Source organism: Miscanthus floridulus, chromosome 2 (assembly GCF_019320115.1).
Source record: "Miscanthus floridulus cultivar M001 chromosome 2, ASM1932011v1, whole genome shotgun sequence".
Lineage (NCBI taxonomy): Eukaryota > Viridiplantae > Streptophyta > Magnoliopsida > Poales > Poaceae > Miscanthus > Miscanthus floridulus.
The window spans coordinates 27,742,458-27,765,124 of NC_089581.1; positions in this window are offsets into that span (position 1 = coordinate 27,742,458).

Below are 22,667 nucleotides of genomic sequence, written 5' to 3' on the forward strand. Positions count from 1 at the left end.
TGTCAGTGGAGGAGTTCCCGAATGTCTTACCCGATGGCTTGCCAGGTATGCCACCTGACCGAGACATTGAATTCATTATTGAATTATTACCTGGAACTGCACCAATAGCTAAACGTCCATATAGAATGGGGGTTAATGAATTAGAAGAGCTTAAGAAACAACTAAAAGAGTTGTAAGAAAAGGTTTCATACGCCCCAGTTCTTCCCCATGGAGGGCACCTATGATCTTTGTGGATAAGAAGAATGGTAGTCAACGGATGTGTGCAGATTATCCGTTCACTTAATGAGGTTACAATCAAGAATAAATACCCTTTGCCTAGGATTGATGACCTGTTTGATCAGTTGAGAGGAGCCTTTGTGTTCTCCAAGATTGATCTTCGCTCAGGATACCATCACCTTAAGATTCGAAACTCGGACACACCCAAGACAACATTCACTACACGGTATGGCTTGTATGATTATACTATTATGTCTTTTGGATTGACCAATGCACCTGCATACTTTATGTATCTGATGAATAAGGTGTTCATGGAGTTTCTGGATAAATTCATTGTGGTATTCATTGATGACATACTGATATTCTCCAAGACTAAAGAAGAACATGCTGAACATATAATGTTGGTCTTGCAAAAGCTTAGAGAACATAAGTTGTACGCTAAGCGGAGCAAGTGTGAGTTTTGGTTGAAGGAGGTCTCTTTTTTTGGGTCATGTTGTCTCCAATGGTGGAATAGCAGTGGATCCTAGGCAAAGTACAAGATGTGTTGAATTGAAAGCCACCAATCAATGTAAGTGAGATTCGTAGCTTTCTGGGATTGGCTGGATACTACAAGAGGTTCATTGAACAATTTTCTAAGCTTGCTAAGCCTATGACAGCTCTATTGGAAAAGAATGCTAAATATGTATGGTTGGATAAATGCCAGGCAAAGTTTGATGAGCTAAAGAAGAGATTGACTACAGCTCTAGTATTGATTTTGCCCTGGCTTAAGCAAGAACTTCTCTATATATTGTGATGCATCCTATTTGGGCCTTGGATGTGTGCTTATGCAAGAAGGAAGAGTAGGTGGCATATGCATCTAGACAGTTGAGGAAGCATGAGTTGAATTACCCTACTCATGACTTGGAATTGGCAGCTATGGTACATGCTTTGAAAATCTAGAGACATTATCTCATTGGGCATAAGAGTGATATCTATACAGATCACAAGAGTTTGAAGTATATCTTTACCCAATCATATCTGAATCTAAGACAACGTCATTGGTTAGAATTGATCAAAGACTATGATTTGGAAGTGCATTATCATCCGGGAAAAGCAAATGTTATAGCTGATGCACTTAGCAGGAAAAGTTATCCTAATGGACTTGGGATGACATTTCTATTAGCAGAGTTGTGTTCTGAAATGGAGTATCTCAACTTGAGTTTTGTCACTAATGCAATGGAATTGGTGATAGAGCCTACATTGGAACAAGAGATACGCAAAGGTCAATTGGAGGATGAAAAACTAAAAGAGATAGCGGAGAATGTAGTGCTTGGAAAGGCACCAGGATTCAGGATGGATGAGAATGGTACTCTTTGGTTTGAAAAAAGGTATGTGTACCTAAAGTGAAGGCTATCCATGAAGCAATTCTACAAGAGGCCCATGAGTCTGCCTATTCCATACATCCTAGAAGTACGAAGATGTATTTGGATCTCAAGGAGAAGTATTGGTGGTATGGTTTGAAGAGAGATGTGGCAGAGTATGTGGCTTTGTGTGACACTTGTCAAAGAGTGAAACCTGAGCATCAAAGACCTGCAGGGTTGTTACAACCAAAGAAGATTCCTGAATGGAAATAGGAAGAAGTTGGTATGGATTTTATCGTAGGTTTGCCCCGCACACAAAGAGGTTATGATTCAATATGGGTAATAGTGTGTCGACTTACCAAGGTAGCTCACTTTTTACCAGTCAAGACTATCTATATAGGTGCAAGGTTAGCAGAGTTATGAAGATAGTGTGCTTATATGGTGTTCCCAAGAAAATTGTGTCGGATAGAGGCACTCAGTTTACATTGCAATTCTGGCATAAAGTACATAGATCTTTGGGGACAAAGTTGAATTTCAGTTCTACTTACCACCCACAAACTGATGGATAGACTGAAAGGATCAACTAGATTTTGGAAGATATGTTGAAGAGCTTGTGCACTACAGTATGGTAATAGTTGAGATAAGAGTCTGCCATACGCAGAGTTCTCGTACAACAACAGTTACCAGAAGAGTCTCAAGATGGCACCTTTCGAGGCGCTGTATGGACATAAATGTAGAACGCCATTGTTCTAGAATCAGACTGGTGAAACTCAAGTGTTTGGACCTGATGTCCCTTAGAGACATGGAAGAACAAGTTAGAATGATTAGAGACAACTTAAGAGTGGCTCAGTCCCGACAGAAGAGTTACGCTGATACTCGCAGAAGAGAGCTGACTTTCGAAGTTGGTGATTATGTGTACTTGAAGGTGTCACCAATGAGAAGTGTGAAAAGATTCAATATGAAGGGAAAGTTGGCACCAAGGTATATAGGACCTTTTAAGATCCTAGAGAGACATGGAGAAGTAGCCTATCAATTGGAACTGCCTAAAAATTTGTCAGGTGTGCATGATGTGTTCCATGTTTCTCAATTGAAAAAGTGTTTGAGGGTGCCAGAAGAACAGATTCCTTTGGAGGAGCTTACTATTAAGGAAGATCTCACATATGAAGAGTATCCAATAAAGATCTTGGAAACTGCAGAAAGAGTTACAAGAAGTCGAACTAGAAAGATGTGCAAGGTGCAGTGGAATCGATATTCCGAGGATGAGGCTACTTGGGAAAGAGAAGAGTATTTGAGAAAGTCTTATCCCCAACTATTTGAGTAAGCAATCATCCGAATCTCGAGGACGAGATTCATCTTAAGGGGGGGTAGAATTGTAACACCCAAAAATTTTAGTCTTTTGAAATACGAAAATTTGATTTAATTATGTTATTATGTGAGCATTGAAATATAGGAAAGAAATAATTTTTGTGAAAATAAAACCAAATATAAGGTTAGTAACATGTTGATGCATTCATGCTGCTGCACATTGGTTTTTGTAAGAGAGAATTCCTTATTTGACACTAGGAAAATGAGTCGTTCCTTTCTTGGCCCTGAAATTTTCTTCGTTCCTTATTTGACACTCACTTCAACTTTCATCCCTAATTTGACACTATCGTCAAATCCGTTAGCTAACGGTGTTAACTGGCTGTTAAAAAGATGTTTTTGCCCCTAGAAAAAAAGCGGCGAAGCAAATTTGAGAGAAAAAAAACCTATGCCTTTTTTTTGCAGCTAGGCGCATGCATCAGAGGCGGGCGCAGGTTTTTTTTCTCTCAAATTTGCTTCGCCACTTTTTTTCTACGGGCAAAAACATCTTTTTAACAGCCAGTTAACACCATTAGCTAACGAATTTGACGGTAGTGTCAAATTAGAGATGAAAGTTGAAGTGAGTGTCAAATAGGGAACGAAGAAAATTTCAGGGCCAAGAAAGGAAGAACTCATTTTCCCAGTGTCAAATAAGGAATTCTCTCTTTTTGTAATGATTAGATTTGACCAAGGTTTGAATTGAATTCAAATTCAACTTGAAAATGAAATTGGAAAATGTATTTGGAAAAAAAGAAAAGGAATTCTCTTCCCTCCCTTCCTCAGTTTTGGCCCACAGGCCCTTTCTTCCCCGCAGCCCGCTCGCTCTTCCCCCTCTTTCCTTCTTGGACCGGCGCAGTCGAGCCAAGCGGTTTCCTCAGCCGCAGCCCAGCATCGCTAGCAACGCGTTGGCCTAGCTCGCATGAAGCCGTTGCTGCGTGCCCCGTCACCCCGCTCTCAGCCGCTGATGGCTTAGGCCCGCGTGTTGGCACCGCCCCCGACCTCCCACCCCGCGCGCACCGGGCGCAACCGCCGCTGCGCCCACGTCTTCGATCGTGGGAGCGCCCCTCCCCTGCTCCCCAACCTCATTTAAAGGGTACCGTGACCCCACCGCTCTCCGTGCTGCTCCCCGCTCTCTTCTTCGCGTTCACCAGGCACCGAGGAAGCCACAACAATCGCCGCGCTGAGGTCGCCGGGATCCGTCATCCGCCCTCTGCGTGAACCGCCGTCTCCGAGCCACCGTCGACCCCGTTTCTCCCTGCTGTGAGCTTCACTGTGATCCCCTCTCTCCCCATGCGGTTTATTTCCCATTTCATGGCTTCTAGAGCCTTTGCCGCGTGCGCCAGTGTGCTCTTGCCGCCGACCATGGTCGCCACCTCGCCAGCCGTGCCCTCCGGCCACCTTCTCGGCTTGGACGGGTTTGTGAGAACCCCCGCTACTCCCCGGTGCTCTCGGTTCTTCGAACCTTGGCCCGTAGGCCCCTAACCGTGCGCGCCGGTGACCTCCACGCCACCGGCCATGGAGCTTGCTGCCAGTGTCACTGTGTTGGCCGGACCCCCCTTCTCTTCCTTCCCCAGAGCCGATCCAAGCCATCCATCTCCAGATCTGCGACCAGGATTAGAAAATGACCTTTCGGGTGTAAATTTACTAAAGAGTCCCTTAGTTTTGGATGAATTGAACCCGCCGTCCCTAGCATATTTCTAGAGTACGCTTCCTCGATTTGAAAACGAAAAGTGCACTGTTTTAGTCCAAAATACATTTTCAGTATTTACATAAATGCCACTAGATTTGTTTTGCTCATAAAAACTTTGTTTTAGCTCTGAATTGACCCATTCAAATTATGTTAGCTTCGTAATTTCATAATCTATGTGTTAGTACCACTGTTAATCAAGTTTGTAGCTTTTAAATTTCATGGTTAGGTTTAATTAAATAAAGTGTTATAGGAAACCCCGTTTAATTCATAACTTCGTGTTTTAGCTCCGATTTTTGTGAACTTCGCATTGATGTGATCGTAACGAGATGTAGATTCTTTTCATGAACATGTTATCTTGTTTTATGTACTGCTGGTGTACTGTTTTAACCATAGGATTGTTTGCTTTGCATGAATGTTCCTAGAATGTTGTGTGTGGCCGTGTTGGTCGTGTTCAGACAGTGAGGAGAACGTTGGAGACCAAGAGTTCTTCGATGACCATCAGGATCATTAGGAGTTTGTGAACCAAGGCAAGTATAGCATGGGCCTACCTTGATGTCCTATTCACTTTAATCATTTACTCATGTGCATGTGTCTAACTTTGATAACCATAAGGACATTCTAGCCATTTGATGACATGTTCCCTTGACTCCTATGGGTAAATTGCATATGGGTAGATTGCTAGTGCTCTAACTGAACATGATCTATACCATGGTTAATGGTTCTATGGAACTAAAAGTATAACATGATTTATAACAACTGATCCATAGGGCGAAGGTGCAAATGACTCTTGATCATGTTGCTCTCGGCCCTCCATAAGGACTTATCTGTCGGCAAAAGCTGGGACTGATAGTGCAACCATGAGAGTCATATGGCTCTGACTTTAGCTCAGTAATAGGACCTTTTCTAGCTAGTTAGAGGTTACCTTTATGGCACAAGAGGGGCTTGCCACGTTGGGTATAGGGCTACCTCTATTCCTATGTGTATGGCCGTGATGGATATGTGCCATAGGAAAGGGGGGTTCCTACATCTGCCTGCCGAGGAAACCTAGCGGCCCTAACTTGTTAGAGAAACCTATGAAATGGCTTCATAGTGTACCCTACCCACTCACCTTGGCAGTGACATGGGAGTAATTAACCCAGGCATATGGGAATCACGACTCATGGTGAATGTACACCACCTCTGTAGAGGGTTACAAACTGTTATAACAGCTGTGCTCACGGTCATGAGCGGCCCAGAAAACTCATAGAATAAATGGTTACTCATTGTGGTTCATTTATGACGGTTTATGATGATAATATGATGCAAATGATTCTGATATCTGATTATGTGGGTTTAAATGGGAGCTTAAGCATAACTTGATTATACTTGTTAATAAAATCTGGACTTACTAAAAGTGCTAACTACAGTAAACCTGTGTCATCCTTTTTGAGCTTCATAACCCCATGTTATCTTGTTAAGTATGGGAAGTACTTACGCTTGTTTACTTTCTATTTTTGGATAAAAATCCCAGATGGGTAACAGATGACAACGTGTATGAGGAGTTTCCTGAGGATTTTTAGGCTTGTGGTCAACCAGTTGACCTTCCTTGTGATGGTGTTCCATGAGAGAGTTATCTTTTATTTTCCGCTGTGATGTGTAAGACTAAGTTATGTTATTATCATGATGTAAGATACACTGTGATGATACTCTTTTATAATTTGTCAGCTTGTGTGTGTGACTGATCCCTAGTCACACATGAGTTAGTGCATTCAATTTTATCCTTAAAATTGGGTGTGACACAGACCTAGCATTGATTATTAATATATCGTTGCTGAGTTAGTGCTAGACCTAATAGTGATAGGACGAGGGTCATTGCTGGGTCATGCGTATACCTGGCACTGAGAGTATGATAACAGCCGGGTTAGTGGCTTCAACCTAGCATCACTAGCGGATTTGGACCTTACAGATGGAGAATTCACAAATGATATAGAAGAAGTTGAATTGGATGAGATTGAACTTGAAATAGATTCAGAATCCATGTTTAAGTGCACTAGAGCAAAGTTTGGTATATATTTCTTAAGCAGGTTGGGCTTCACTCTCTTGCTCCTCAACTTTCGGATCAATTCTTTGACGCTTGGTGGTAGAGAGTCAATGAAGCAACTAGTGGTATGGTCCAGCATGGGCTCAACTCTCTAATAATATTGGGCGTTTGGATCATATGGAACCACCAGAACCGTTGTGTTTTTGATGGTATAACTCCTAGTGTTTCTCAAGCCCTGATCATGGCCAGAGAATAGCGTCAACTTTGGTGTATGGTAGGGGGCTAAAGGAATCTCCTTCCTGACTGCCCCCATGGTCAGGTCTTTAGCGGGGTTTCTTAGATGGGTTGTTCTTTGTCCTATCGTTAATCAGTGTGTTTGTAACTTATTTGTGGTGTTTGTGGTGTGTGGTAACTGGGTTCTTGTCCCATTTTCTTCTTAATATAATGAAGCACAACTCTCCTTTTTGAGAGAAAAAAGATAAGAACAAACTATCATCCGATGACGCTACTCACGACTGTGTGTTGTTGGTGTTGTTAACCCTATGATTCGATGATGGGATTTTTGTGACCAGAGTATGATTTGGTGGATTTGTTGCGATTTGAACATGACCAAGGCTTCACTGCATGATTTGGTGCAGCTTGTGTGGTACATAATGGATAATTGGATGACATTGTATGAGGTTTGAGATCAAGTTGCCCAAGTCTTTAGTGTTCACCGTATGATCTGGTGATGTCTATTTAGCTCTCTGCAGATTATCCATGACCTTCCATTGATGGAGTTATTATTGGAAGGCTCCTTGCTTTGTGTTTGGTTTGAGACTTGCTAATGTGGAGTGAAGAATAGGTACTCCTAGTTGATCTTGAGACTTGTGGTCCAAGGGAGCTTAAGACTTAGTGGTTGCTCCTCTATGGATTAGTGAGTTGTGGCAACAACTCGACACCATGAGAAAAGTCGGCCGGTCTTCTCTTGTCCAACGAATTCTCCACGCATCGAGCCCCAAGCTTGTCGCTCACCTCGATTGTAGACCCCCTCCATCTTTGTCCATCAGAGGAGAGCTGATTTGTGTAGGTGCTCTTGTTTTGTGAAATGGGAAAGGTCAGCAATTTATTTATTGCTTGTTTTTTATAAACTGGAGAAGAGGGAGCGTTTCTATTTGCTTATATTTTGTGGAATGGAAACTAGTTGTGCAATTCTTATATAGTGCAATTGAACTCATGTTCTTGGGTATAATGGTTGGGTCGTGACCGTTGTTTGCACTGTGCTGAAATATTTTTTTAATCTCTATGAATCGACTCTTGTTTTTGAATCGATTCCTGACACCTTGCATGAACCAGTGGTTCTCTAGTGGTTATGAGTCGACTCATGGCCTACCATCTTAGACGATGAGTTGGTTTTCAAAAGCCACCGGAGATGCCCTAAACATATGACATACTTTGGTATAACTAATGCAAGTATGCAGTCTGATTATTATGAGTGTGACTTCCAACCAAACAAAAACAAGGTAACAGTGTCCACATCATTGTCTACAGCATGCAAACAAATTAAATGATGACATGATATAGCTGCTAGCGAGGAAGAAGTTATTGTACAAAGGTGAGATGACAGCCAAAGAAATAATAATGGTTTGATGTGGATGGTAACAATGGACAGTGCCAGGGGATGTTTGTTAGTGGCACCCACATGGCTATCTTCAGTCAGATTATTCAAATAGGCCACACATCAATACCTCCAACCAATATTATCAACAAAGATACACAAGGTACATGTACATGATGTAGGTTGGGCCTATAGCTAATATATATGTGCGTCGTCTTCTTGATTCTTGCTGTATATAGTAAATTCCTCAGTGTGGTTCAGTGTGTCATGGACGAATGGAGCATATATACTGCATATGCGATGTGTGTAGTATCAGAAAGTAACTATGCATTATAGAGTAGTAGAAGAGAAATATAGAAGGGTCCAAGCTATGATCACATGCCTTGGCAGGTCTGATGCCGGCGAACACCCCGGCTAGGTGTCAGAAAGTGGGGTTCGGTTGGTAATCTATCACCGTCTTCCTGTCCCTAATAAAGTTAAGGTATCTTCCTTCCCATCCTGCTATCTTACTAACTAGCTCACCCATCAATTGACTTAAGGTTTAAGGGCCTTGTTGGATCCCAGAGTAGACAATGATCTAGCTTGACCGTCAGGTCGAAAGCCTAGGATCCGAACGATGATTGACTACTACATGTATCAACAAGATAATTTTTATGACGGTTGCCCATTTAGACAATTTTTTATTTCCTTGTGGCCATATCGATTATTTTGTTCATAGTGAAAAACTGATTTTTAATTTTCCTATTGCTAAAATGCTTTAGACTATTGGTAATTACCCTATCAAGGAAATTCCTGTTTCCAATAGTGGGAAGCCGATGCCAAAGATGGTGATGTAAGGAGGCGGAGGAGATTGACCAAATGATAATTATCATGACATGCAAGTGATGTAGCTTCATCAAATTGTAAAAAAAATCTAGTAGTATGGTCTCCTAATTAGGTATAAAGGATAATGCAATTTTCATGGCAAGCATTGGGATTGATACTCTTGGGAATCATAACCCCCACTACTAGAAAAAAATCCATTTTAGGAGGTGGGGCATTGGAAAGTCTACTTACAACAATGTGCACGTTATAGTTACACAATAGGACAAATAACTCCAAGCGTGCTTAGCATGGTGTCATGGATGGAGGTGGCAGATTGTATGGAAGGCCAGATCAAGGAATAAACACTTACCAGAATGGAGGCTAAGACCAGATATGGTGAGCAAGTGTCAGAGGAGAGAAAGCAAATGATAAGGGATAGACACACTTATAAAAAAAGTCTAATAGTAGGGTCATCTCCTATTTAGGTATAGAAGGTGCTGCAATTTTTGTGGCAAGCATCGGGATTAATACTCTTCAATATCACAACCCTAACTACTACAAAAACCCATTTTAAGAGGCGGGGGGCGCGTTGGAAATTTGTGCACGTGCACTTTGTAGGATTTGACCCGTGATGTCTCGTGTCTTGCATGTTCCATCCCTACCACTACATTGTACACTCACTTGTGACTAAAGATAAGATGCTATCCTTTTGTATTAACGTTTAGTAATCTTGTTTTGAAAATTTCAAACCTGAAACAATCTCAAATGAAAAATGTTTCAATTATAAAGCTTTAGATCACGTCGAGCACTACAATTTTGGCATATTGTGTGTCTCCATACAAAATTACAAAAATTTGAAGCTCAAATTGTAATAATTTAAAAAATGAATATTTGGGACGACTCTAAACAATTTCAAAAATACTTGTGAACTACAAAGTGCATTGAGAACTACAATTTCAATATAGATTGGGTAAACATCCAAGGTTGTTTGAAAATTCTAAATTTTAAATTCCCAATTCAAAATCTGAGAGCTTAAAATTAAATTTTTGCACTCTAAATAGTTTCAAATTAAAAACTTCTCAACTACAATTTGGGTGTAAAATTCATCTTTATCTTCTTATGAAAATTTATGAATTTTTTCAAGACAACTATTCTGAGAGGCCAATTGCAGGCCTCTTAAGAGTGCCATCTATGTAATCGATTTCTAGAGATGGGCTTCCTAAGAGTAGTTCCGATGCTTACATCTTGAATAGAATTGGTTTCGAAGGGGTCATAAACCAGTTGTAGTGACCATTTTCCAGTTGTAATTACTCACTAAATTTCATTGAAAAATATAATATATGATTTCCATTCGCTCTACAATTAATAATTGAGACAATTATCTATTTGACACTGAAACAAATCAGTCTTTCTCATTGGCACTCAAATATTCAAAATTCCCTATTTGGCACCAAGTTGAAATTTTCTTTCCTAGATGGCACTGTTGTCCATTTTGCCCATCCATCTAATAGTTGACTGTTTTGACCATGTAAGTTTTTTCTCCGTATGACCAACATACCCTTCTGTTAGTCACGCCCTCGACTTCCTGAGCGGTTGAGCGCTCCTATCTCCTGTGAGGCTACATGACCTTCTTCCTAGAAAAGACACCAAACCCTAGATAGATGGTGAAAGGAGGAGCAGAGGATCTTGTGGTCGGTGATGCTCAACACCAACTCCGCATGCCCTCTGGTGGGGCAGCTTCACCTAGCGGAGGCAGACTGCAGCACGGTCTCGGCGACAAGGCAGGCTCACAGGCCGGCGCTTTGGCCAGCCCACTGAATGGTGGAGGCAGCGCAACCCCTTTGGCCAGCAAGCGGCGTGGCGGAGGGGCGTAGTGGCCTCGCTAGTCAGTAGCAGCGGTCATGTTCACAGGCCATGGGCCAGCCTCCCCAAGCCATGGTTCGTCGATCGAAGGATGATGGGGCAGAATCCCCCGGTTGTGGTTCATCATGCAGAGGCTACAGGATGGCCTCCCCTGGCTCTAGGTTAGCCTGCCCAAGCTCCGGCTATGGAGCCAGGGTAGCGTCGCCCAATTGAGCACTGGCCTCACATAGTGGCACACCAGCACAACATGAACAACAACATGAATGGACTTCTTCTTCTACAAACAAGGGGATTCATGTCATTTTACAAGCCACTAGACACCATTACTTTTCAAAATGGATGGCAGTGCCATCTAGGAAAGGAAACTAACTTGGTGCCAGATAAAGAAGTTCAAGTTTTTGAGTGCCAAATGAGGAAGACTGATTTGTTTCAGCACCAAATAGATAATTTTCTCTTAGTAATTCACACCAAACGAGCAGTTTTCAGGTAGACCCCAATACACAAATAAATTATATACTATTCCCTGATTAAAAATGTGTTCTAGCGGTCTAGAAAGGAATAGCGTTGAATTCAATCATATGTAAAATATATGGCGTCAACTATGAACCTTGGTTTGATGTGTGGGAATTATATTTCTCCCTAGAAATTGAATTTTTGGGGGGTGGTAAATGGAAATTGAATGGTACTAGGGACCAGGGGCTAATCACACCCACTATGTCACACAGGGTTTGTAGGGGCGGCTCAAGACCATTTGTAGGGGCGGTTTGGCCAGCCGCCCCTACCAAACCATCTCTACAAATCATGTATTTATAGGGGTAGTTCCCAGACCGCCCCTACAAATTGATTTGTAGAGGCGGCTGCTGTTATCAGCCACCCCTACAAATTGATTTGTAGGGGCGGCTGTAGTACTAGTGTCGCAGAACCGACCAATTTATAAGAATACAAGTATAATGGCAATCCGCAAGCGGTCGCACTGTCATACTTGAATCCATATAAACCCGGTAGTCCGTCGAGTACCACGACGGGTCTCGATAAACGATTTACAACAACCAAGATCGTACAGGATTCAACATACATGCCACATATTACATACGGTTCGCAGATACTTTTCATCATCAGAGTACGAATAAAAAGTTATTACAAACTGAGTTTAGTAAACAAAGCAGAAGCAAATAAGTTCGAAGATAAAGTTTCCAACATAGTTTGATACAGTGCCAAACCAGATCACGGTCCACAAAAGCAAAGATAGGAATTATTAAAGAAGCCTGCCCAAGGCTTACTCCTCATCCACAGCGGGATAGAAGCAACTCTTGCAATAACCATGATACACAGTGCCATCTGCAACAATGGGAAAATAAACCCTGAGTACGAGAAGGTACTCAGCTAGACTTACCCGTCATGAACCAGAAATAAAATGACTCCAAGGATTATGCAAGGCTGTATAAGTGGACGTAACTTGACAACATTTTGCGAAAAAGGCAATTAACCGTTGTACAATTGTGATTCTTTTATCAAGTTAATTATAACTATCCATTTCTAGGTTAGCAACTATCCTATGCCAAACATGTGGTATATTATTTAGAATCATACAATAGTAACCATAGCAGGTATTGTAATTCCATATTCATTTGAACCATCATGTTTCATAATATAGTTGCTACGATGTTGGGACTAGCCAAGTTTCTCACTATCCGGGAGAGACGGCGATTCGAATCGATTTCAACCAGCTGGGAATTTATTCCTAACACAAACCCAGATCTATCAGCCACGATAGTCTTAGGTCACCTTTGGTACAACTCCGGTACACATTTCGCAGGTTCGTACTGCGCCGCACAATCTGGAACACCAGATGCCAGGATGCTCAGGCCAAGCCTGCCATTGGGCTCAGTCTGATCGTTCCCCGGAAGGAGCGCACAACAGAACGATTCCCGGCCTGAGTTGAATTACTCGGCTTCGCGGTCGGAACGAGTTATCCGGCCAGCTAAGTGAGAGGCATGCGTTCAATCTTGTCAGAAACGCCAACAACGGTACGGTCCTTAATCGACACAGACGGGGATAAGTCCACACCCAAGACCTCCATGCCTTGTTGCTTTCCTATCGACTTCCCGTCCGGTCTCAATTTACTTTTACCTCATGGTTCTGTTCCACGATAGCAGATATAGCCAACCGTGCTCCGGTATCCACCTATATCTCACAGGTGACAGGACATCACCCGACTTCTACCAGTCTACGCATGGCTAAGCATATATATTCGATCCTGGACCTATACCAGTTAAAGGTGTAATATCTGGACAAGGAATGTACATGCATCAAGTGGTTTCATTCAACTCTTATAACCTAATGCATCAATCATAAATACGTAAGTAAACATTTGTAAATTACTGGGAGACTTATAATGCTCCGCGGCTTGCCTCGTAGAAAGGAAGTAGGACGGTGGTCAGGGCACTCCGGAAGCTCTTCAGGGTTCTGCTCCACGCCTTCGGGAGCAACGGCTTGCGGATTCTCCTGCAGGTTCCCTTCCTCTGCTTCTTCGAATTCCAGCAATGTGATCTCTTCCTCCGATCCTAGATGCATGAGTATGGTATGAGTATTACGAATGCATAATGTTAACAAGTGCATCGCGTTGCTCGAGTAGGTGCATATCTCTTCTCGATTACTATTTAATTATTTCTACAATGCATCAACTACACCATAACCAGCAGCTACTTGTTTCACTCATAACTGGAGTTCTACAAATTCAAAAACAGTGATCCTAGACTTTCTGGAAAGCTTATCAAATTCTCTACAACTTTGTTATTAACCATTTTTACAGTCTACACTTGTTTCAACATGTAACTCATCACACTCTAGAATCAGTCCAGAAACTACTTCACATGCAATATAAAGTAATAACACTTCTACTTCAGGTAATTATTCAAAATTTGACAACCTAGAACCTACCAACAGTTTCAGCATACCAAATACAGTTAAGATGATATAATGGTGAAGCCCAAACTATTTATTAAATTGCCTTTATTATTTTATTTAGATATCTAGGTTAAATAATAAATATATATCAAATGTGCTTAATAAATTCTCAAAATTTTACAGAGTCTTACTAATGCTATCAAAGGACTACTATAAAAATTTCATGTCATTTTACTAAGTAGAACATCCTATACAAAAATGATAAGGAAGCAAGGCTTCAAATAGCATAAATGGAAAATCCTATTGAAAAGTGTCAAGCAACAGATTTCTTATTTTTCTTAATATCCATATGGTACTAGTATCACCTCCAACAAATTTCATGAATTTTGGACTCATAATTAATTTATAAAAATTCATGCAAGGATTAACTATTTATAAAAGAAAAATCTATAACTATAGATCTACACATGCACTGGTCCTCAAATTTTTATCCAAGCTCATGTATAACAAGAATAGCCTACCACAAAAATTTCATAATTTTTGGAGCACAGGAACTCTAGATATAAAATAAACAAATTTGAATGCATTCAAAAGCACATTTGAAATCCCTATTTAAATCTCCAGAAATTTCTACTGTTGAAACCAAGAACATATTTTTCCTAAATACTACACTTCCTAAGCAACACAATCATATTTATTTCACCATTTTAGGAGCTACCAAACTAAAACAAAACAAATCAAAAACTGGATTCAAAATGAGTTAGCCTACACTACTGCTGTCGCTGACAGGTGGGACCCGCTGGTCAGGGGACCCCACGCGTCAGTGACACGGAACAGGGCAGCGGCGCTGCGCGGTGCTGGCGCGGCCAGAGCTCGCCGACGGCGAACTCGCCGGCGGTGACATCATCACACGATGATCTACTCGACTTCGCGCATCGATTGAGCTACTTGGGGGGCCTTCTCGTCGGAGCTAGCGGCTACGGCGGCGGCCATGGCGGGGTGGAGGTGCGGGTCGACGGTGAAACGCCGGTGTGGGCTATGGTGGTTCAAATCAACGCGTGGACAAGCATTTATGAACGCTGGGGGACCTAGCGCGCTAGCTAACGGAGCGGGAGGAGGACTGTGGCGGCGTGGCCACGACGACGGGGCTCACGGCGGAACTCCGGCGAGCCTACACGCGCTGCGGTGGCTTACCGGGCTTTGTCAGCGGGCACGGGGAGAAACAATGGGGTGCTGGGGAGACGGTGGAGCTATCACGGTGGTGCGGGAGTGGCCAGGCACGAGCTACGCGCGGCTATGGCGACGGCGGAGCTGTGGGCGCTCGGCGGCTGCTGCTGTGAGGAAGAGAAGGCGCCGGGAGCGAAATGGGAGCGCGGAATGGCTCGGGCGGGCACTGGCGACGTTAAGGCCGCGCTCGGGCGCGGCGTGGCCTGCGCGGACAGAGCGCTGGCGACGCGCGGCCGTTGCCGGGGACACGCGGCGCGCGATGTCTGAAGACGGTCGGCCATTGACGTCGCGGTTCAGTTTCGTCAGGAACGTGATGGCCGAGCCTGACGACGAGTTTTGTCGCTGATTTTCCCGCTAATCCGTCGCTCCAAAGCATAAGACGTCTAAACAAAATTTATAGCCCTATGTACCAGCTTCAACTTTGGTTAAGGAAGTATGTTCAAATTCGCAACCAAAAACAAGTAATGTCATCCCCAAGATGGGCTTGTCAGGCTGCCAGTCGAACCAAGACTTAGAAAAATTTTTAAGTGTTGAAAGGTTTGTTTTGCTGATTCTTGTGATCCAATTTCAAGCATGATAGGAGCTGAATCAGTCCAAGACATAAAAATAAAAGTTGTTCCTTATGTCAAACACTACAACTTTGCTTTAGTGAACTTCTCCATGCAAGGTCCCTAACACCTAGTTCAACTTTAGTCAAACATGTCACTTTGAAATCATGATACACATTCAAACCATGGCTAAATGACCAAACTAGCCCTAGCACTAAATACCAAAGTTGTTCATGATGATACTCTAAGCATGTTAAAACAATTTGCAAGGTCATTTAAGCATTTCATGTAGTAGTCACTCATATAGCTATTGAAAGTAATCACATGAAATATTACTTGAGTGCTTGGTCATGAAATGTGGCCTTCATGAACAAGGTTCCTTTTGTTAACCTAAGTGTAGCTAAGGTGTTGTAGTGGCTAGCACTACCCCCTTGCATTCATTTGCACATAATCATATGCATATGTTCTAAGAAACACGAGATAACAAGCAATGTTTCATATGTTTCGATCAAATGTTTCAATTGTAAATGATGATTTATGAATGCTTGATGCTCATGCTCATGTTATGCAAGCCAAGTTATGCAAGGCTGACACCTGAGGTGTTACAGCCCCTCCCCCTTATAAAAATCTCATCCTGAGATTTGCAAGACCTACCATTCATGGAAAAAGGCGGGATAAACTTCTTGCAGATAATCTTCTCTTTTCCATGTAGCATCTTGTTCACTATGATTGTTCCACACCACCTTATAAAACTTAATGATCTTACTCCTTGTTACTCTCTCCATCACTTCTAATACTCGAATTGGCTTTTCCTCATAAGTCAAATCCGATTGAAGTTGCACGTTGGTGGGTGCAATAGCTTCTTCCGGTACTCGAAGACATTTCTTTAGCTGAGAAACATGGAACACATCAAAGATTGCACTCATCTCTGGTGGTAGTTGTAGCTTATATGCCACATTTCCTTTTCGTTCCAAAATTTTGTATGGCCCTACATATCTTGGTGAAAGCTTCTTTTTCATCCCAAATCTTTTCACACCTTTCATGGGTGATACTCTCAAGTACACATAGTCACCTACTTCAAAAGTTAGTGGTCTTCTTCTTCTATCGGCATAGCTCTTCTGTCGTGATTGAGCTGCCTTCATGTGTTGTTGGATGATACGTACTTGTTCTTCGGCTTCATTGATAAAATCAATACCAAAATATCTCCTTTCACCAGGCTCAATCCAATTCAATGGAGTTCTACACTTTCTGCCATACAAGGCTTCAAATGGAGCCATCTTGATACTCGCTTGATAACTGTTGTTATAGGAGAATTCAGCTAAAGGTAACCATTTCTCCCATGACCCTTTTGAAGATATAACACAAGCTCTAAGTAAATCTTCTAGGATTTGGTTTACTCTCTCTGTCTGCCCTGAAGTTTGCGGATGATAGGCTGAACTCCTGATTAGCTTGGTTCCCAAAGCTTGGTGTAAGTGTTCCCAGAAACGAGCTATGAACTGCGGTCCTCTATCCGAGATTATGGTCTGGGGTACTCCATGCAACTTCACGATCTGGGATACGTATATCTTAGCGTATTTCCCAACTATATACCTCATGTTCACGGGTATGAAGTGTGCTGACTTGGTAAGACGATCGATAATGACCCAGATTGAATCATGACCTTGTGGCGTTGTTGGAAGGCCTGTAATAAAGTCCATACTGATCTCTTCCCATTTCCATCCTGGAATAGGCAGTGGCTGGAGTAATCCAGCGGTTTTCATATGGACGGCTTTCACTCTACTGCAGTTATCACACCTTGCAACATAGGCTGCTATCTCTTTCTTCATCTTAGTCCACCAGAAACGGGTTTTTAAGTCTTGATACATCTTACTACTACCCGGGTGGATAGACAATTTGGAGGAGTGAGCTTCTTCTAAAATTTGATTCCTTAGCTCACGGTCTTTCGGCACCACTAGCCGGTCCTCAAACCATAATACACCTCTTTCGTCCAATCTAAAGTGTTTTGTTTCTTGCTCTTGCATTTTTCTCTTGATGTGACTTATTCCTACATATGTCTGCTGTAGCTCTATGATTCGGCCCTCAAGCGAACAACTGATTGTGATATTGTGGAGTACGGCAGGATGTAGCAAGTTGAATCCATCTTCCAATAGTGCTTCCATAGTGTTGCAATGGGACTTCCGACTAAGTGCATCAGCTACTACATTTGCTTTACCCGGATGGTAATGCACTTCCAAATTGTAATCCTTAATCAATTCCAACCATCTACGTTGTCTCATGTTCAGTTCTGGCTGTGTAAAGATATACTTGAGGCTTTTGTGGTCAGTATAGATATGACATACATTGCCCAACAAGTAATGTCTCCATATCTTTAATGCATGGACAACGGCTGCCAGTTCCAAATCATGTGTAGGATAGTTGACTTCATGTTTCCTCAATTGCCGAGAGGCATATGCAATTACTCTCCCTTCTTGCATAAGTACACATCCCAAACCTATTCCTGATGCATCACAAAATACATCAAAAGGCTTTTCAATGTCTGGTTGTGCTAGCACTGGTGCTGTAGTCAACAAAGTTCTGAGGGTGTGAAAAGCTGTTTCACATTCTGGTGTCCACTTGTATTTCTCATCTTTCTGAAGTAGTCTGGTCATAGGCTTAGCTATCTTTGAGAAGTCTGGAATAAACCGACGATAGTATCCTGCTAACCCTAGGAAACTCCGAACTTCATGCACCGAAGTTGGGGCTTTCCAATCCATGACCTCTTGCACTTTTGATGGGTCTACTGAGATTCCATCTCTGGATAAAATGTGACCTAAGAAAGGTACTTTGCTCATCCAAAATTCACATTTGCTAAACTTGGCATATAGCTTATGTTCCCTCAGTCTGGATAGGACAATCCTCAGATGCTCTTCATGATCTGCCTCATTTTCTGAATAAATCAATATGTCATCGATAAATACGACCACGAACTTATCAAGTTCGGGCATGAATACCGAGTTCATTAGGTACATAAAATAGGCTGGGGCATTTGTTAGTCCGAAAGACATAACCAAATACTCGTATAAGCCGTACCTAGTAGAGAAAGCGGTTTTAGGTATATCCTCCAGTCTGATCTTTATCTGATGGTAACCTAATTTCAAGTCAATTTTGGAGAATACCTTTGCCTTCGCTAGCTGATCGAACAAGATGTCGATGCGGGGTAACGGATATTTGTTCTTGATGGTCACAGCATTGAGTGGTCTGTAATCTACACACATCCTTAGTGACTTATCCTTCTTTTTCACAAACAATGCTGGACATCCCCACGGAGATGAGCTAGGTTGGATAAGACCCTTGTCCAATAGATCTTGCAATTGAACCTTGAGTTCTGCTAACTCATTGGGTGGCATTCTATAGGGCCTTCTGGATATGGGTGCAGTACCTGGCACTAATTCAATCTTAAATTCCACGTCCCTATCCGGTGGTAGGCCTAGTAATTCCTCTAGAAATACATCCGGAAACTCACAAACCACTGGAATATCACATATGGTGGTGGCTTGGATAGCACAGGCTAAATGTTGGGGTTGGAAATCGCGGGAGAGTGGAACTAGAAAAGCATTCCCTCCCGTGGGTTCCCTCAACATGATAGTACGGGTGCTAGTGTCAATAAGAGCACCATGATACTTCATCCAATTCATGCCTAAGATTACACTTATCGACAACCCCGGCAATATTATCAAATCCGTTGTGTACTCCCTCCCTTGTATCAAGATGAGTACATTTTTGACTATCTTTTTGGTAGTAACAGTTCCCCCTGCTGAACTTATGTTAAAACCCCCTTTACTTACTTCAATTATTTCTTGATCATGTCTAGATGCAAATGCTTGACTCATAAATGAATGAGAAGCTCCTGAATCAAATAAAACAACAGCGGGGTGTTTGTTGACGAGAAACATACCAGCCGTGACAACTTCTCCGGCGGACACTTCCTCCACAGCGGTATAATGCACTTGTCCCTATCGTGCCCTGGCATTCCCTTGCCTCTGATTGTTCTGATTTGGGTTGCCATTCCTCTTGGGGTGGGGGCACTCCTTGGACCAATGACCCAGTTGGTTGCAGTTGAAACAAGGTTGATTACTTTTGAATCCGGTGGAGCTGTCCTGATTACCATTCCCTTTTGGTAAGGCAATAGTGAACGCCTTACGAAATGGTTTCTGTGGCCTGTTATTCTGAGCTTTCGGCGGTGGAGGCCTGAACTTGGATGCAGGTGGACGGAATGGTGGCCTAGCTGCGATAGGCGCTTTTGACTGGAAAGATCCGGATGCACTGGCCTCATATGCCCTCTTGCGACCCTTAGCAACTGCATGCAGGTTGTTGTGGTTTTCTTGGGTCAAGGCATCACTAATAAACTCATTGTACGTGGCACATCGAGAATTTGCCATAGTCTTCATTAATTTGGTACCCAAACCTCGCTTGAAACTCTCAATCTTTTTCTCTTCAGTATCCACAAAACTTGGAGCATATCTTGACAAGTTGTTGAATGCATGCATATATTCTGTGAGTGACTTGGTTCCCTGAGTGAGCCTCATAAATTCAGCTGCTTTCATGCGCATCAGGCCCGGGGGAATATGGTGTCCCCTAAAAGCCAGCTTGAATTGATCCCAGGTCACTCTCGCATTAGCAGGCAGAGACGATAGAAAGTGCGTCCACCAGATTCCTGCTGGTCCTTGCAGCTGATGAGAAGCATATTCAGCTTTCAGGTGCTCTGTGACCCTTAGCAGACGAAATTTCTGCTCGATGGTATTCAGCCACTCATCGGCCTGCAGTGGTTCCTCAGCCACCTTGAAGATCGGAGGCTTCGTGTCCAGAAACTCCTTGAATGAACTGTGCTGATTTGGCTCGGCCCCTGGTTGCGGTGGGTGGCCACGAGCAGTGTTTTGCGCGATAAGGCGCAAGGCTTCCTCCATTGTCCTTTGGCTCCCTAGGAACTGGGTAAAGAATTCCTGAGCAGATGGTGGCGGTGGGGGTGGCAAGTCATCATGGTTGCCATCCTGGCTGCTGCTAGCTCCTGCACGGGTGCGCGTCATCTGCGAAGTTGCAACAATAAGTGATTATTGGTCGATGCCAAGAGATTGCAGACGAATTAGGTACTCATGCCAAACTGAAATTACTGGAGAAAATTCTCAAAAGCACAATAAAAACAGAGGCATAATAATTCATTCTCGCAACATGACATCGCCAATTTGACCACTTATCGTGCTCATAACGCATGCAATTTAAAGCGTGATGACCGACAAGGAACTGGAATTGCATTAACTTTTACCCAAACGTGCGATTTTACATTACATGATAGTCTGGTTACTAATGCCAAATTCAAACTACAGGTCCATTACATAAATAAAGGTGATACATTAGTCTTCCCACTACACGCTAAGCGATCTAATCCTCATCATGATCACTATCGAGGTCAGACGCAGAATCATCTCCTTCCCCAGGTTCTACTTCTTCTTCAGGTGCCACTTCTTCTTCTTCCTCGTACCCCTCTAGACCCATTTCTGCGGCTCCAGGTGGTACATAAGGGTGGAGCTGATTGTGCAGTAGGTGAACCTCTTCATGCAGATTATCATTGTATCCCTCCGCATTGGCCAGCTGCTGTTCCAGCTCAAACTGTCGAGCTCTCAGGACATCTTCCCTGGACCAAGCTGCATTTCGCTGGTGAGTTAACCGAGTCATTTCTTCAGTGAGCCTCTCTATCTCGGCGTCGTGCTCCCTCTGAAGCTGACGTCGGTCTTCGCGGGCATGACCAAGAGCACCAGACACTCGTCTGAGGCTACCTTCAACTCCATCTAACACTCTCATCACTGCGAACATGGCGCTCATGGCAGGGTTATCGCTGTTCTGCCTTTTTGCTGCACCAATCTCCAAAGGTCTTCCTCTTGCCTACTGCCATGAGTCAGTGGAGGGATTACCTCTTGGAAAGACTCCAACCATAGCGGCTGCCAGCTCCTGAGGAAAGCGATCCATGATATCCCTCAGGATCCCAAAGGCTGCCCTGCCAGCTGCTTCTTCAGCAGTCCTGCCAGTCGACTCATAACACCAACCTGTCCACTCAGAATTGTCACCTCGAGGACGGACAATGGCCTCCACAGTAACTAAGAGACCTTCTCCCAACCGCTCATTTGCCCAAAAGTAGCAGGGTTCCATTCCATCGGGATAACCTACATAGCTGAGCACTCTCCACAAGAGGGTAGGCATCCCAAACTCTCCAAGGAACGTATGACGTTGACGGGTACGTGGAGCAAGCTGACGGCTAGGAGCTCTACCTCCGGTGGACTTGCGAGCAGTCTGCTTGGTGCGTGCCATCTGCACCATCAACATGTACCCTTTTGTGAGACAATGCCATAATGGATAAGAGTTACATAACCGAGTAAGAATTTTATAAGGGGAGGAACAAATGTGATTATGTGAATGGTATTTAACATGATGCATGCTCGTGCCGTACGTCCTCACAAACTTAGGAAAAATTTGTTTCTAACGGTAGACACGGTGGCATACATACGTTCTCTCATATAGATCGTAACTAGTCGAACTACACGTTTCGTTGTTAGTGTACCTGCATAAAATTTCATTTCAGCCCTAAACCCATAATGAAATATGCAGAATGTAATTGTAAATACTTTCATATATGTATCCTCATACATATACTTCTGTATCAATCTACCCAACAATAATTTAAACCCACAATTAAATACGTACCATGTACACATGCAAGCATGCATACCTAGCCGTACCAATGCTAACTCTTCCCGACCGCACGCTCACATCTTGCGGTCATACACTCATCTTACCTTGGCGTAGAGGCATTTGATCCATACATTACCACTCAAGTGAATGGCATCCATACTATAGCACGCCGTATGGACGACGAAGTAAAAACCCCCATGTTAGTACTTAAATAGCCACCTAATAGTCCTTAATCTGGGCATAAGGAAAGTGATCATTGGCACACTTTAGATTTCAAATACCTATTAATTACTATTAGTTGCTAGAAAAGGGTTTTGGAACACAAAAACTTTTGTTTTAAATACACTTGTGACAATTAACGTTGAATCTTGCTCTGATACCAGCTGTCGCAGAA